Raw genomic sequence first — 17,041 nt, 5'->3', positions numbered from 1 at the left:
CCCAACCCGCACATCTTTTGGACTGTGGGGGGAAACCGGAGCACCCGGAGGAAACCCACGCAGACACGGGGAGGACGTGCAGTCACCCAAGGCTGGAATTGAATCTATAAGATCACCCCACATTCGTCCAAATTCCAATGAGAATAGTCCCAGTCTACCCTCATAATCCAACCCCCTCAACTCCGGAATCAACCTAGTGAATCTCCTCTGCACCCCCTCCAGTGCCAGTACGTCCTTTCTCAAGTAAGGAGACCAAAACTGAACACAATACTCCAGGTGTGGCCTCACCTGCACTCTATACAGCTGCAACATAACCTCCCTGCTTTTAAACTCCATCCTTCTAGTGTTATGGGCCAGGGTTTGGAGAACCCCAAAGTGCATCATGGAGTTCACCTGACCCACAACTTTTACTAGATTGTGGTATGGGGAGCACACGGCCCACTCTACAGGTGTGGGACAGCAGAAATGGAAAAGTATTTTTTAAAGCAAAACAATGTTTATTCTATGAGCTCAAGTTCACCTTTTTAAAACATACAGTGAACATCTTAGCAACCATCAATTCAAATACAACCCCCAAAGAATACAACACTAAGTAATCCTTTAACCTTTCCTTTTAACATCCATAAGACTTAAAACACCTTTTACCAGAAGCACATCAGGTTAAAGTCACTGCTGTTATTCGTTTTAAATCACCAGGATCGATTTACAGTTTTTAGATTACAGAGAGAGATTCTAATACACCTTCTGGCTGTGACTGCAGCTATCCAGCTCTGAAAACGAAACTAAAACACACCCTGCAGTCTGCTCAAAAACGAAAGTAAAAAGCTGACAGACAGCCCAGCTCCACCCACTCTCTGACATCACTGCAGTAGTAAACACTCATTTCTTAAAGGTACTCTCACTACAGATATTTATATACACACCCATTTATAAACACCCATTTCTTAAAGGTACGCTCACATGACACTAGCAATGAAGGACAAAATTCCATTCGCCTTCTTAATTACCTGCTGCACCTGCAAACCAACTTTTTTGCGACTCAAGCACAATGACACCCAGGTCCCTCTGCACAGCAGCATGCTGCAATTTTTTACCATTTAAATAATAGTCCATTTTGCTGTTATTCCGACCAAAATGGATGACCTCACATTTACCAACATTGAACTCCATCTGCCAGACCCTTGCCCACTCACGTAAACTTTCTATATCCCTCTGCACACTTTACTCTACCACTCACTCATCTTAGTGTGAGCAGCGAACTTTGACACATTGCACTTGGGTCCCCAACTCCAGATAATCTATGTAAATTGTAAACAATTGCAGTCCCAACAGTGATCCCTGAGGCACACCACTAGCCACTGATCGCCAACCAGAAAAACACCCATTTATCCCCACTCTTTGCTTTCTGTCAGTTACCAATCCTCTATCCGTGCTAATACATGACCCGTAACGCCATGCACCTTTATCTTATGCAGCAGTCTTTTGTGCGGCACCTTGTCGAATGCCTTCTGTAAATCCAGATACACCACATCCACCGGTTCCCCGTTGTCCACCGCGCTCGTAATGTCCTCAAAGAATTCCAGCAAATTAGTTAAACGTGACCTGCCTTTCATGAACCCATGCTGCGTCTGTCCAATGGGACAACTCCTATCCAAATGTCTCGTATGATAGATTCAAGCATTTTCCCCCCTACAGAAGTTAAGCTAACCGGCCTAAAGTTACCCGCCTTTTGTCCACCTCCTTTCTTAAACAGCGGCGTCACGTTTGCTGTTTTCCAATCTGCCGGAACCACTCCAGTCCCAAGACAACACGCCCAACTCCGTAATGCCCCATGAAGTAGTGCAGCCGGGGACAAGGCCATGTCAAACCGCGACCAATCCGTCTACTGTCAGCATTTTAATGCTAACTAGGGGATGGGGGCGCTGTGGCTAGCACTGCTGCCTCACAGAGCCAGGGTCCTAGGTTCGATTTCAACCTCGGGTCATTGTCTGTGCGGAGTCTGCATGTTCTCCCCGTGTCTGTGTGGGTTTCCTTTGGGTGCTCCGGTTTCCTCCCACAGTCCAAAGATGTGAGGTGTATCACAGACCGTCACTCCCCCAGTGTGGGGTATCACAGACCGTCACTCCCCCAGTGTGGGGTATCACAGACCGTCACTCCCCCAGTGCGGTGTATCACAGACCGTCACTCCCCCAGTGTGGGGTATCGCAGACCGTCACTCCCCCAGTGTGGGGTATCACAGACCGTCACTCCCCCAGTGCGGGGTATCGCAGACTGTCACTCCCCCAGTGCGGTGTATCACAGACTGTCACTCCCCCAGTGCGGTGTATCACAGACGGTCACTCCCCCAGTGCGGTGTATCACAGACCGTCACTCCCCCAGTGTGGGGTATCACAGACCGTCACTCCCCCAGTGCGGTGTATCACAGACCGTCACTCCCCCAGTGCGGTGTATCGCAGACCATCACTCCCCCAGTGCGGTGTATCACAGACCGTCACTCCCCCAGTGTGGGGTATCACAGACCGTCACTCCCCCAGTGTGGTGTATCACAGACCGTCACTCCCCCAGTGTGGGGTATCGCAGACCGTCACTCCCCCAGTGCGGTGTATCACAGACCGTCACTCCCCCAGAGCGGTGTATCACAGACCGTCACTCCCCCAGTGCGGTGTATCGCAGACCGTCACTCCCCCAGTGTGGGGTATCACAGATCGTCACTCCCCCAGTGCGGTGTATCACAGACCGTCACTCCCCCAGAGCGGTGTATCACAGACCGTCACTCCCCCAGTGCGGTGTATCGCAGACCGTCACTCCCCCAGTGTGGTGTATCGCAGACCGTCACTCCCCCAGTGTGGGGTATCACAGACCGTCACTCCCCCAGTGCGGTGTATCACAGACTGTCACTCCCCCAGTGTGGTGTATCACAGACCGTCACTCCCCCAGTGCGGTGTATCGCAGACCGTCACTCCCCCAGTGTGGTGTATCACAGACTGTCACTCCCCCAGTGCGGTGTATCACAGACCGTCACTCCCCCAGTGCGGTGTATCGCAGACCGTCACTCCCCCAGTGTGGTGTATCACAGACCGTCACTCCCCCAGTGTGGGGTATCACAGACCGTCACTCCCCCAGTGCGGTGTATCACAGACTGTCACTCCCCCAGTGTGGTGTATCATAGACCGTCACTCCCCCAGTGTGGGGTATCACAGACCGTCACTCCCCCAGTGCGGTGTATCACAGACTGTCACTCCCCCAGTGTGGTGTATCACAGACCGTCACTCCCCCAGTGCGGTGTATCGCAGACCGTCACTCCCCCAGTGTGGTGTATCACAGACCGTCACTCCCCCAGTGTGGGGTATCACAGACCGTCACTCCCCCAGTGCGGTGTATCACAGACTGTCACTCCCCCAGTGTGGTGTATCACAGACCGTCACTCCCCCAGTGTGGGGTATCGCAGACCGTCACTCCCCCAGTGCGGTGTATCACAGACCGTCACTCCCCCAGTGTGGGGTATCACAGACCGTCACTCCCCCAGTGTGGGGTATCACAGACCGTCACTCCCCCAGTGTGGGGTATCACAGACCGTCACTCCCCCAGTGCGGTGTATCGCAGACCGTCACTCCCCCAGTGCGGTGTATCGCAGACCGTCACTCCCCCAGTGCGGTGTATCGCAGACCGTCACTCCCCCAGTGCAGTGTATCACAGACCGTCACTCCCCCAGTGTGGTGTATCACAGACCGTCACTCCCCCAGTGTGGGGTATCACAGACCGTCACTCCCCCAGTGCGGTGTATCACAGACTGTCACTCCCCCAGTGTGGTGTATCACAGACCGTCACTCCCCCAGTGCGGTGTATCGCAGACCGTCACTCCCCCAGTGCGGTGTATCACAGACCGTCACTCCCCCAGTGCGGGGTATCACAGACCGTCACTCCCCCAGTGCGGTGTATCGCAGACCGTCACTCCCCCAGTGCGGGGTATCGCAGACCGTCACTCCCCCAGTGCGGGGTATCACAGACCGTCACTCCCCCAGTGCGGGGTATCACAGACCGTCACTCCCCCACTGCGGTGTATCGCAGACCGTCACTCCCCCAGTGCGGGGTATCACAGACCGTCACTCCCCCAGTGCGGTGTATCGCAGACTGTCACTCCCCCAGTGTGGTGTATCACAGACCGTCACTCCCCCAGTGCGGTGTATCACAGACCGTCACTCCTCCAGTGCGGTGTATCACAGACCGTCACTCCCCCAGTGCGGTGTATCACAGACCGTCACTCCCCCAGTGCGGTGTATCACAGACCGTCACTCCCCCAGTGCGGTGTATCCCAGACCGTCACTCCCCCAGTGTGGGGTATCGCAGACCGTCACTCCCCCAGTGCGCTGTATCACAGACCGTCACTCCCCCAGTGCGGGGTATCGCAGACCGTCACTCCCCCAGTGCGGTGTATCGCAGACCGTCACTCCCCCAGAGCGGTGTATCACAGACCGTCACTCCCCCAGTGCGGTGTATCACAGACCGTCACTCCCCCAGTGCGGGGTATCGCAGACCGTCACTCCCCCAGTGCGGTGTATCACAGACCGTCACTCCCCCAGTGCGGTGTATCACAGACCGTCACTCCCCCAGTGCGGTGTATCACAGACCGTCACTCCCCCAGTGTGGTGTATCACAGACCGTCACTCCCCCAGTGCGGTGTATCGCAGACCGTCACTCCCCCAGTGTGGTGTATCACAGACTGTCACTCCCCCAGTGCGGGGTATCACAGACTGTCACTCCCCCAGTGCGGTGTATCACAGACCGTCACTCCCCCAGTGTGGGGTATCACAGACCGTCACTCCCCCAGTGCGGTGTATCGCAGACCGCCACTCCCCCAGTGTGGGGTATCACAGACCGTCACTCCCCCAGTGCGGTGTATCACAAACCGTCACTCCCCCAGTGCGGGGTATCACAGACCGTCCCTCCCCCAGTGTGGGGTATCACAAACCGTCACTCCCCCAGTGTGGGGTATCACAGACCGTCACTCCCCCAGTGTGGGGTATCACAGACCGTCACTCCCCCAGTGTGGTGTATCACAGACCGTCACTCCCCCAGTGTGGGGTATCGCAGACCGTCACTCCCCCAGTGTGGGGTATCGCAGACCGTCACTCCCCCAGTGCGGTGTATCACAAACCGTCACTCCCCCAGTGTGGGGTATCACAGACCGTCACTCCCCCAGTGCGGTGTATCGCAGACCGTCACTCCCCCAGTGCAGTGTATCGCAGACCGTCACTCCCCCAGTGTGGTGTATCACAGACTGTCACTCCCCCAGTGCGGTGTATCACAGATCGTCACTCCCCCAGTGCGGTGTATCGCAGACCGTCACTCCCCCAGTGTGGTGTATCACAGACCGTCACTCCCCCAGTGTGGGGTATCACAGACCGTCACTCCCCCAGTGCGGTGTATCACAGACTGTCACTCCCCCAGTGTGGTGTATCACAGACCGTCACTCCCCCAGTGTGGGGTATCACAGACCGTCACTCCCCCAGTGCGGTGTATCACAGACTGTCACTCCCCCAGTGTGGTGTATCACAGACCGTCACTCCCCCAGTGCGGTGTATCGCAGACCGTCACTCCCCCAGTGTGGTGTATCACAGACCGTCACTCCCCCAGTGTGGGGTATCACAGACCGTCACTCCCCCAGTGCGGTGTATCACAGACTGTCACTCCCCCAGTGTGGTGTATCACAGACCGTCACTCCCCCAGTGTGGGGTATCGCAGACCGTCACTCCCCCAGTGCGGTGTATCACAGAACGTCACTCCCCCAGTGTGGGGTATCACAGACCGTCACTCCCCCAGTGTGGGGTATCACAGACCGTTACTCCCCCAGTGTGGGGTATCACAGACCGTCACTCCCCCAGTGCGGTGTATCGCAGACCGTCACTCCCCCAGTGCGGTGTATCGCAGACCGTCACTCCCCCAGTGCGGTGTATCGCAGACCGTCACTCCCCCAGTGCGGTGTATCACAGACCGTCAGTCCCCCAGTGTGGTGTATCACAGACCGTCACTCCCCCAGTGTGGGGTATCACAGACCGTCACTCCCCCAGTGCGGTGTATCACAGACTGTCACTCCCCCAGTGTGGTGTATCACAGACCGTCACTCCCCCAGTGCGGTGTATCGCAGACCGTCACTCCCCCAGTGCGGTGTATCACAGACCGTCACTCCCCCAGTGCGGGGTATCACAGACCGTCACTCCCCCAGTGCGGTGTATCGCAGACCGTCACTCCCCCAGTGCGGGGTATCGCAGACCGTCACTCCCCCAGTGCGGGGTATCACAGACCGTCACTCCCCCAGTTCGGGGTATCACAGACCGTCACTCCCCCAGTGCGGTGTATCGCAGACCGTCACTCCCCCAGTGCGGGGTATCACAGACCGTCACTCCCCCAGTGCGGTGTATCGCAGACTGTCACTCCCCCAGTGTGGTGTATCACAGACCGTCACTCCCCCAGTGCGGTGTATCACAGACCGTCACTCCCCCAGTGCGGTGTATCACAGACCGTCACTCCCCCAGTGCGGTGTATCACAGACCGTCACTCCCCCAGTGCGGTGTATCACAGACCGTCACTCCCCCAGTGCGGTGTATCCCAGACCGTCACTCCCCCAGTGTGGGGTATCGCAGACCGTCACTCCCCCAGTGCGGTGTATCACAGACCGTCACTCCCCCAGTGCGCTGTATCACAGACCGTCACTCCCCCAGTGCGGGGTATCGCAGACCGTCACTCCCCCAGTGCGGTGTATCGCAGATCGTCACTCCCCCAGAGCGGTGTATCACAGACCGTCACTCCCCCAGTGCGGTGTATCACAGACCGTCACTCCCCCAGTGCGGGGTATCGCAGACCGTCACTCCCCCAGTGCGGTGTATCACAGACCGTCACTCCCCCAGTGCGGTGTATCACAGACCGTCACTCCCCCAGTGCGGTGTATCACAGACCGTCACTCCCCCAGTGTGGTGTATCACAGACCGTCACTCCCCCAGTGCGGTGTATCGCAGACCGTCACTCCCCCAGTGTGGTGTATCACAGACTGTCACTCCCCCAGTGCGGGGTATCACAGACTGTCACTCCCCCAGTGCGGTGTATCGCAGACCGTCACTCCCCCAGTGTGGGGTATCACAGACCGTCACTCCCCCAGTGCGGTGTATCGCAGACCGCCACTCCCCCAGTGTGGGGTATCACAGACCGTCACTCCCCCAGTGCGGTGTATCACAAACCGTCACTCCCCCAGTGCGGGGTATCACAGACCGTCACTCCCCCAGTGTGGGGTATCACAAACCGTCACTCCCCCAGTGTGGGGTATCACAGACCGTCACTCCCCCAGTGTGGGGTATCACAGACCGTCACTCCCCCAGTGTGGGGTATCGCAGACCGTCACTCCCCCAGTGCGGTGTATCACAAACCGTCACTCCCCCAGTGCGGGGTATCACAGACCGTCACTCCCCCAGTGCGGTGTATCGCAGACCGTCACTCCCCCAGTGCGGTGTATCACAGACCGTCACTCCCCCAGTGCGGGGTATCGCAGACTGTCACTCCCCCAGTGTGGGGTATCACAGACCGTCACTCCCCAATTGCTGTGTATCGCAGACTGTCACTCCCCCAGTGTGGGGTATCACAGACCGTCACTCCCCCAGTGCGGTGTATCGCAGACCGTCACTCCCCCAGTGCGGTGTATCACAGACCGTCACTCCCCCAGTGTGGGGTATCACAGACCGTCACTCCCCCAGTGCGGTGTATCGCAGACCGTCACTCCCCCAGTGCGGGGTATCACAGACCGTCACTCCCCCAGTGCGGGGTATCGCAGACCGTCACTCCCCCAGTGCGGGGTATCACAGACCGTCACTCCCCCAGTGTGGGGTATCACAGGCCGTCACTCCCCCAGTGCGGTGTATCGCAGACCGTCACTCCCCCAGTGCGGGGTATCACAGACCGTCACTCCCCCAGTGTGGGGTATCACAGACCGTCACTCCCCCAGTGCGGTGTATCGCAGACCGTCACTCCCCCAGTGTGGGGTATCACAGACCGTCACTCCCCCAGTGTGGGGTATCACAGACCGTCACTCCCCCAGTGCGGGGTATCACAGACCGTCACTCCCCCAGTGCGGGGTATCACAGACCGTCACTCCCCCAGTGCGGTGTATCGCAGACCGTCACTCCCCCAGTGCGGGGTATCGCAGACCGTCACTCCCCCAGTGCGGGGTATCACAGACCGTCACTCCCCCAGTGCGGGGTATCACAGACCGTCACTCCCCCAGTGTGGGGTATCGCAGACCGTCACTCCCCCAGTGCGGTGTATCACAGACCGTCACTCCCCCAGTGCGGTGTATCACAGACCGTCACTCCCCCAGTGCGGTGTATCACAGACCGTCACTCCCCCAGTGCGGTGTATCGCAGACCGTCACTCCCCCAGTGCGGTGTATCACAGACCGTCACTCCCCCAGCGCGGTGTATCGCAGACCGTCACTCCCCCAGTGTGGGGTATCACAGACTGTCACTCACCCAGAGCGGTGTATCACAGACTGTCACTCCCCCAATGCGGTGTATCACAGACCGTCACTCCCCCAGTGTGGTGTATCGCAGACCGTCACTCCCCCAGTGTGGGGTATCACAGACCGTCACTCCCCCAGTGTGGGGTATCACAAACCGTCACTCCCCCAGTGCGGGGTATCACAGACCGTCACTCCCCCAGTGTGGGGTATCACAAACCGTCACTCCCCCAGTGCGGTGTATCACAGACCGTCACTCCCCCAGTGTGGGGTATCACAGACCGTCACTCCCCCAGTGTGGGGTATCACAAACCGTCACTCCCCCAGTGCGGTGTATCACAGACCGTCACTCCCCCAGTGCGGGGTATCACAGACCGTCACTCCCCCAGTGTGGGGTATCGCAGACCGTCACTCCCCCAGTGCGGTGTATCACAGACCGTCACTCCCCCAGTGTGGGGTATCACAGACCGTCACTCCCCCAGTGCGGGGTATCGCAGACCGTCACTCCCCCAGTGCGGTGTATCGCAGACCGTCACTCCCCCAGTGCGGGGTATCACAAACCGTCACTCCCCCAGTGTGGGGTATCACAGACCGTCACTCCCCCAGTGTGGGGTATCGCAGACCGTCACTCCCCCAGTGCGGTGTATCGCAGACCGTCACTCCCCCAGTGCGGTGTATCACAGACCGTCACTCCCCCAGTGTGGGGTATCGCAGACCGTCACTCCCCCAGTGCGGTGTATCACAGACCGTCACTCCCCCAGTGTGGTGTATCACAGACCGTCACTCCCCCAGTGTGGGGTATCACAGACCGTCACTCCCCCAGTGTGGTGTATCACAGACCGTCACTCCCCCAGTGTGGGGTATCGCAGACCGTCACTCCCCCAGTGTGGGGTATCGCAGACCGTCACTCCCCCAGTGCGGGGTATCGCAGACCGTCACTCCCCCAGTGTGGTGTATCACAGACCGTCACTCCCCCAGTGTGGGGTATCGCAGACCGTCACTCCCCCAGTGCGGTGTATCACAGACCGTCACTCCCCCAGTGTGGTGTATCACAGACCGTCACTCCCCCAGTGTGGGGTATCACAGACCGTCACTCCCCCAGTGTGGTGTATCACAGACCGTCACTCACCCAGTGTGGGGTATCGCAGACCGTCACTCCCCCAGTGTGGGGTATCGCAGACCGTCACTCCCCCAGTGCGGGGTATCGCAGACCGTCACTCCCCCAGTGCGGTGTATCACAGACCGTCACTCCCCCAGTGTGGGGTATCGCAGACCGTCACTCCCCCAGTGCGGTGTATCACAAACCGTCACTCCCCCAGTGTGGGGTATCACAGACCGTCACTCCCCCAGTGCGGGGTATCACAGACCGTCACTCCCCCAGTGTGGGGTATCACAGACCATCACTCCCCCAGCGCGGTGTATCACAGACCGTCACTCCCCCAGTGCGGTGTATCACAAACCGTCACTCCCCCAGTGTGGGGTATCACAGACCGTCACTCCCCCAGTGCGGTGTATCACAGACCGTCACTCCCCCAGTGTGGGGTATCACAGACCGTCACTCCCCCAGTGCGGTGTATCACAGACCGTCACTCCCCCAGTGTGGTGTATCGCAGACCGTCACTCCCCCAGTGCGGTGTATCACAGACCGTCACTCCCCCAGTGTGGTGTATCACAGACCGTCACTCCCCCAGTGTGGTGTATCACAGACCGTCACTCCCCCAGTGCGGTGTATCACAGACCGTCACTCCCCCAGTGCGGTGTATCACAGACCGTCACTCCCCCAGTGTGGGGTATCACAGACCGTCACTCCCCAGTGCGGTGTATCACAAACCGTCACTCCCCCAGTGTGGGGTATCACAGACCGTCACTCCCCCAGTGCGGTGTATCACAGACCGTCACTCCCCCAGTGCGGTGTATCACAGACCGTCACTCCCCCAGTGCGGGGTATCGCAGACCGTCACTCCCCCAGTGCGGGGTATCACAGACCGTCACTCCCCCAGTGCGGTGTATCACAGACCGTCACTCCCCCAGTGCGGTGTATCGCAGACCGTCACTCCCCCAGTGTGGTGTATCACAGACCGTCACTCCCCCAGTGCGGTGTATCGCAGACCGTCACTCCCCCAGTGCGGTGTATCGCAGACCGTCACTCCCCCAGTGTGGTGTATCACAGACCGTCACTCCCCCAGTGCGGTGTATCACAGACCGTCACTCCCCCAGTGCGGGGTATCACAGACCGCCACTCCCCCAGTGCGGTGTATCACAGACCGTCACTCCCCCAGTGCGGTGTATCGCAGACCGTCACTCCCCCAGTGTGGTGTATCACAGACCGTCACTCCCCCAGTGTGGTGTATCACAGATCGTCACTCCCCCAGTGTGGGGTATCACAGACCGCCACTCCCCCAGTGCGGTGTATCACAGACCGTCACTCCCCCAGTGCGGTGTATCACAGACCGTCACTCGCCCAGTGCGGTGTATCGCAGACCGTCACTCCCCCAGTGCGGGGTATCACAGACCGTCACTCCCCCAGTGCGGTGATTCACAGACCGTCACTCCCCCAGTGTGGGGTATCACAGACCGTCACTCCCCCAGAGCGGTGTATCACAGACCGTCACTCCCCCAGTGCGGTGTATCACAGACCGTCACTCCCCCAGTGCGGTGTATCGCAGACCGTCACTCCCCCAGAGCGGTGTATCACAGACCGTCACTCCCCCAGTGCGGTGTATCACAGACCGTCACTCCCCAGTGCGGTGTATCACAGACCGTCACTCCCCCAGTGCGGTGTATCACAGACCGTCACTCCCCCAGTGCGGTGTATCACAGACCGTCACTCCCCCAGTGCGGTGTATCACAGACCGTCACTCCCCCAGTGCGGTGTATCACAGACCGTCACTCCCCCAGTGAGGTGTATCACAGACCGTCACTCCCCCAGTGTGGGGTATCACAGACCGTCACTCCCCCAGTGTGGTGTATCACAGACCGTCACTCCCCCAGTGCGGTGTATCACAGACCGTCACTCCCCCAGTGCGGGGTATCGCAGACCGTCACTCCCCCAGTGTGGTGTATCACAGACCGTCACTCCCCCAGTGCGGGGTATCACAGACCGTCACTCCCCCAGTGTGGTGTATCGCAGACCGTCACTGCCCCAGTGTGGTGTATCACAAACCGTCACTCCCCCAGTGTGGGGTATCACAGACCGCCACTCCCCCAGTGTGGGGTATCACAGACCGTCACTCCCCCAGTGTGGGGTATCACAGACCGTCACTCCCCCAGTGCGGGGTATCGCAGACCGTCACTCCCCCAGTGCGGTGTATCACAGACCGTCACTCCCCCAGTGCGGTGTATCGCAGACCGTCACTCCCCCAGTGCGGTGTATCACAGACCGTCACTCCCCCAGTGCGGTGTATCACAGACCGTCACTCCCCCAGTGCGGTGTATCGCAGACCGTCACTCCCCCAGTGCGGTGTATCACAGACTGTCACTCCCCCAGTGCGGGGTATCACAGACTGTCACTCCCCCAGTGCGGTGTATCGCAGACCGTCACTCCCCCAGTGCGGTGTATCACAGACCGTCACTCCCCCAGTGTGGGGTATCGCAGACCGTCACTCCCCCAGTGTGGGGTATCACAGACCGTCACTCCCCCAGTGCGGGGTATCACAAACCGTCACTCCCCCAGTGCGGTGTATCACAGACCGTCACTCCCCCAGTGCGGTGTATCACAGACCGTCACTCCCCCAGTGCGGTGTATCACAGACCGTCACTCCCCCAGTGTGGTGTATCACAGACCGTCACTCCCCCAGTGCGGTGTATCACAGACCGTCACTCCCCCAGTGCGGTGTATCACAGACCGTCACTCCCCCAGTGCGGGGTATGTCTCAGTGTGATGTCCTGAGGTGCACTTCTCAAAAACAGGAAGATTTGCAAGTCTCCTTGACAGCGGAGTTTCGCAAACAATGTTTTTTTTAAAGTCGTGACAGAACACCTGATAAAATCTCCCTTGCTCTTCACAAAAACAGCTGTCAGATTTTGAATATCCACCTCGATTTAGAGTTTCATCCTAAGGCGGTAAACTCCAATGCTGCAGTTCCCCCTCAGGACTGACTCTCTGACAGTGCAGCTCCCCCTCAGTACTGACTCTCTGACAGTGCGGCACTCCCTCAGTACTGACCCTCTGACAGTGCAGCACACCCTCAGTACTGACTCTCTGACAGTGCAGCACTCCATCAGTACTGTCCCTCTGACAGTGCGGCACTCACTCAGTACTGACCCTCTGACAGTGCAGCACTCCCTCAGTACTGACCCTCTGACAGTACGGCACTCCCTCAGTACTGACCCTCTGACAGTGCAGCACTCCCTCAGCACTGACCCTCTGACAGTGCGGCACTCCATCAGTACTGACCCTCTGACAGTGCGGCACTCCCTCAGTACTGACTCTCTGACAGTGCGGCACTCCCTCAGTACTGACCCTCTGACAGTGCGGCACTCCCTCAGTACTGACCCTCTGACAGTGCGGCACTCCCTCAGTACTGACCCTCTGACAGTGCGGCACTCCCTCAGTGCTGACCCTCTGACAGTGCGGCACTCCCTCAGTACTGATCCTCTAACAGTGCGGCACTCCCTCAGTACTGGCCCCCTGACAGTACGGCACTCCCTCAGTACTGACCCTCTGACAGTGCGGCACTCCCTCAGTACTGACCCTCTGACAGTGCAGCACTCCCTCGGTACTGACCCTCTGACAGTGTGGCACTCCCTCAGTACTGACCCTCTGACAGTGCAGCACTCCCTCGGTACTGACCCTCTGACAGTGCGGCAATCCCTCAGTACTGACCCTCTGACAGTGCAGCACTCCCTCGGTACTGACCCTCTGACAGTGCGGCACTCCCTCAGTACTGACCCTCTGACGGTGCGGCACTCCCTCAGTACTGACCCTCTGACAGTGCGGCACTCCCTCAGTACTGACCCTCTGACAGTGCGGCACTCCCTCAGTACTGACCCTCTGACAGTGCGGCACTCCCTCAGTACTGACCCTCTGACAGTGCGGCACTCCCTCAGTACTGACCCTCTGACAGTGCGGCACTCCCTCAGTACTGACCCTCTGACAGTGCGGCACTCCCTCAGTACTGACCCTCTGACAGTGCAGCGCTCCCTCAGCACTGACTCTCCGACAATGATAATAATAATCTTTATTGTCACAAGTAGGCTTACATTAACACTGCAATGAAGGGCCGCACGGTGGCGCAGTGGTTAGCACTGCAGCCTCACAGCGCCAAGTTCCCAGGTTCGATCCCGGCTCTGGGTCACTGTCCGTGTGGAGTTTGCACATTCTCCCCGTGTTTGTGTGGGTCTCACCCCCACAACCCAAAGATGCGCAGGGTAGGTGGATTGGCCACGCTAAATTGCCCCTTAATTGGAAAAATGAATTGGGTACTCTGAATGATTAAAAAAACACTGCAATGAAGTTACTGTGAAAAGCCCCTAGTCGCCACATTCCGGCGCCTGTTCGGGTACACGGAGGGAGAATTCAGAATGTCCAATTCACCTAACAGCGTGACTTCCGGGACTTGTGACAGGAAACGGGAGCACACGGAGGAAACCCACGCAGACACGGGGAGAACGTGCAGACTCCGCACAGACAGTGACCCAGCGGGGAATCGAACTCGGGACCCGGGCGAAATGCTCACAATCTCAGTGGTTAGCCATCAAGAGCACATCTGCTGCGTCACAGAGGCGCAGGAATCCATTCTGGACCCTCAGCTCCCGGTTTGGCAGATCTCAGCCCAGTTATCCGGTCAAATTCTACTCAGGGCTGTTTACTGACTCATCCAGCCTTGGGGTGGGGCTTACTCCCACTGGAACAGACTTTGCCCAAACTGTACAGCTGGGAGGAACAGCAACTGGACTCCGTGATCAGACAACTGGGCAATTCAATATCGCCACATTGCATCAGACACTGATTCGATTCTTGTTCAAACACAGCTTAATCACACAACAATAAAATTACACATTGAGACAGAGAGTGCATGAGTTAGATAACACTGGGGTACAGCACTGGTGGGGATGGGTCTGTCACTGTATAACACTGGGGGACAGTACTGGTGGGGACGGGTCTGTCACTGTATAACACTGGGGTACAGTACTGGTGGGGACGGGTCTGTCACTGTATAACACTGGGGTACAGTACTGGTGGGGACGGGTCTGTCACTGTATAACACTGGGGTACGGTACTGGTGGGGACGGGTCTGTCACTGTATGACACTGGGGTACAGTACTGGTGGGGACGGGTCTGTCACTGTATAACACGGGGGGACAGTACTGGTGGGGACGGGTCTGTCACTGTATAACACTGGGGTACGGTACTGGTGGGGACGGGTCTGTCACTGTATGACACTGGGGTACAGTACTGGTGGGGACTGGTCTGTCACTGTATAACACGGGGGGACAGTACTGGTGGGGACGGGTCTGTCACTGTAGAACACTGGGGTCCAGTACTGGTGGGGACGGGTCTGTCACTGTGTGACACTGAGGTACAGTACTGGTGGGGACGGGTCTGTCACTGTATAACACTGGGGTACAGTACTGGTGGGGACGGGTCTGTCGCTGTATAACACTGGGGTACAGTACTGGTGGGGACGGGTCTGTCGCTGTATAACACTGGGGTACAGTACTGGTGGGTACGGGTCTGTCACTGTATAACACTGGGGTACAGTACTGGTGGGGACGGGTCTGTCACTGTATAACACTGGGGTATAGTACTGGTGGGGACGGGTATGTCTCTGTATAACACTGGGGTGCAGTACTGGTGGGGATGGGTCTGTCACTGTATAACACTGGTGTATAGTACTGGTGGGGACGGGTATGTCACTGTATAACACTGGGGTACAGTACTGGTGGGGATGGGTCTGTCACTGTATAACACTGGGGTACAGTACTGGTGGGGATGGGTCTGTCACTGTATAAAACAGGGGGACAGTACTGGTGGGGACGGGTCTGTCACTGTATAACACTGGGGTACAGTACTGGTGGGGACAGGTCTGTCACTGTATAACACTGGGGCACAGTACTGGTGAGGACGGGTCTGTCACTGTATAACACTGGGGTACAGTACAGGTGGGGACGGGTCTGTCACTGTATAACACTGGGGTACAGTACTGGTGGGGACGGGTCTGTCACTGTATAACACTGGGGGACAGTACTGGAGAGGACGGGTCTGTCACTGTATAACACTGGGGTACAGTACTGGTGAGGACGGTTCCGGCACTGTATAACACTGGGGTACAGTACTGGTGGGGACGGGTCTGTCACTGTATAAAACTGGGGCATAGTACTGGTGAGGACGGGTCTGTCACTGTATAACACTGGGGTACAGTACTGGTGGGGACGGGTCTGTCACTGTATAACACTGGGGTACAGTACTGGTGGGGACGGGTCTGTCACTGTATAACACTGGGGTACAGTACTGGTGGGGACCGGTCTGTCACTGTATAACACTGGGGTACAGTACTGGTGGGGACGGGTCTGTCACTGTATAACACTGGGGTACAGTACTGGTGGGGACGGGTCTGTCACTGTATAACACTGGGGTACTGTACTGGTGGGGACGGGTCTGACACTGTATAACACTTGGGTACAGTACTGGTGGGAACGGGTCTGTCACTGTATAACACTGGGGCACAGTACTGGTGGGGACGGGGCTGTCGCTGTATAACACTGGGGTACAGTATTGGTGGGGACCGGTCTGTCACTGTATAACACTGGGGTATAGTACTGGTGGGGACGGGTCTGTCACTGTATAACACTGGGGTACAGTACTGGTGGGGATGGGTCTGTCACTGTATAAAACAGGGGGACAGTACTGGTGGGAACAGGTCTGTCACTGTACAACACTGGGGTACAGTACTGGTGGGGACGGGTATGTCACTGTATAACACTGGGGTACAGTACTGGTGGGGACGGGTATGTCACTGTATAACACTGGGGTACAGTACTGGTGGGGACCGGTCTGTCACTGTATAACACTGGGGTACAGTACTACTGGGGACGGGTCTGTCACTGTATAACACTGGGGTACAGTACTGGTGGGAACCAGTCTGTCGCTGTATAACACTGGGGTACAGTACTGGTGGGGACGGGTCTGTCACTGTATAACACTGGGGTACAGTACTGGTGAGGACGGGTCTGTCACTGTATAACACTGGGGTACAGTACTGGTGGAGACGGGTCTGTCACTGTAAAACACTGGGCACAGTACTGGTGGGGATGGGTCTGTCACTGTATAACACTGGGGTACAGTACTGGTGGGGACGGGTCTGACACTATATAACACTGGGGTACAGTACTGGTGGGGACGGGTCTGTCACTGTATAACACTGGGGCACAGTACTGGTGGGGACGGGTCTGTCGCTGTATAACACTGCGGTACAGTACTGGTGGGGACCGGTCTGTCACTATAACACTGGGGTACAGTACTACTGGGGACGGGTCTGTCACTGTATAACACTGGGGGACAGTGCTGGTGGGGACGGGTCTGTCACTGTATAACACTGG

At 57.8% G+C, this 17,041-nt stretch overlaps 1 protein-coding gene across 2 annotated transcripts in view; it reads right to left on the bottom strand.

Moving 5' to 3' along the window:
- The window catches only part of acadvl (acyl-CoA dehydrogenase very long chain), a 169,061-nt gene that overhangs the window by 107,038 nt on the left and 44,982 nt on the right, over window positions 1-17,041 (bottom strand). The gene's annotated exons all lie outside the window — the stretch shown is intronic.

Source organism: Scyliorhinus torazame, chromosome 31, assembly GCF_047496885.1.
Source record: "Scyliorhinus torazame isolate Kashiwa2021f chromosome 31, sScyTor2.1, whole genome shotgun sequence".
Classification (NCBI taxonomy): Eukaryota; Metazoa; Chordata; class Chondrichthyes; order Carcharhiniformes; family Scyliorhinidae; genus Scyliorhinus; species Scyliorhinus torazame.
This window is presented reverse-complemented; position numbering and strand designations above follow the sequence as displayed.